The sequence below is a fragment of the Apium graveolens genome, chromosome 4 (assembly GCF_009905375.1).
Source record: "Apium graveolens cultivar Ventura chromosome 4, ASM990537v1, whole genome shotgun sequence".
NCBI lineage: Eukaryota > Viridiplantae > Streptophyta > Magnoliopsida > Apiales > Apiaceae > Apium > Apium graveolens.
In genome coordinates, this window is record NC_133650.1 from 156344671 (window position 1) to 156345307 (window position 637).

Here is a 637-nt window from a genome sequence, read left to right on the forward strand (position 1 = left end):
AGAACCTGCACAAAGCTCACAAACCATAGCTATTTGATTAACTCCATACGTAGGCAAAGAATCAACCTTCATTGATAGCGCTTGGAGCTGGGCTGCAATAGCGGTGGCTGCATCAACTTCCAGAATACCTGCTACCTTGCCTGACGTCATCCTCTGAGTTGGGTTTTGATGCTCATTTGCAGCCATTGTCTCTATAAGATTATACGCCTCAGTATAGCTTTTAGCCCATAAGGCGCCTCCAGCTGCTGCATCGAGCATGGGCCGAGATTGGGCCCCCAAACCATTATAAAAACCAGTGATTACCATCCAATCCGGCATTCCATGATGTGGACATTTTCTCAACATTTCCTTGTAGCATTCCCAAGCCTCGCACATAGATTCTGTAGGTTGCTGCGCAAACTGAGTAAGAGCACTCCTCATAGCAGCAGTCTTTTCCATTGGATAAAACTTCACCAGAAACTTTTGCACAAGATCTTGCCACGTAGTGATGGACCCAGCTGGTTCAGAATGTAACCAGTCTTTAGCCTTATCCCTCAGTGAGAATGGGAAAAGCCTCAACTTGATAGCCTCATCAGTCACGCCATTATACTTAAAAGTGCTGCAGATCTCGACAAAATTCCTTATGTGCATGTTGGGG

At 45.8% G+C, this 637-nt stretch overlaps 1 non-coding gene across 1 annotated transcript; it reads left to right on the forward strand.

Annotated features, from left to right (window-relative positions):
* Positions 1–316: 316 nt before the first annotated feature.
* Positions 317–423, forward strand: LOC141722525 (small nucleolar RNA R71). The gene has a single exon (XR_012575541.1). It is a non-coding gene; the product is annotated as a small nucleolar RNA R71 (small nucleolar RNA).
* Positions 424–637: the final 214 nt, after the last annotated feature.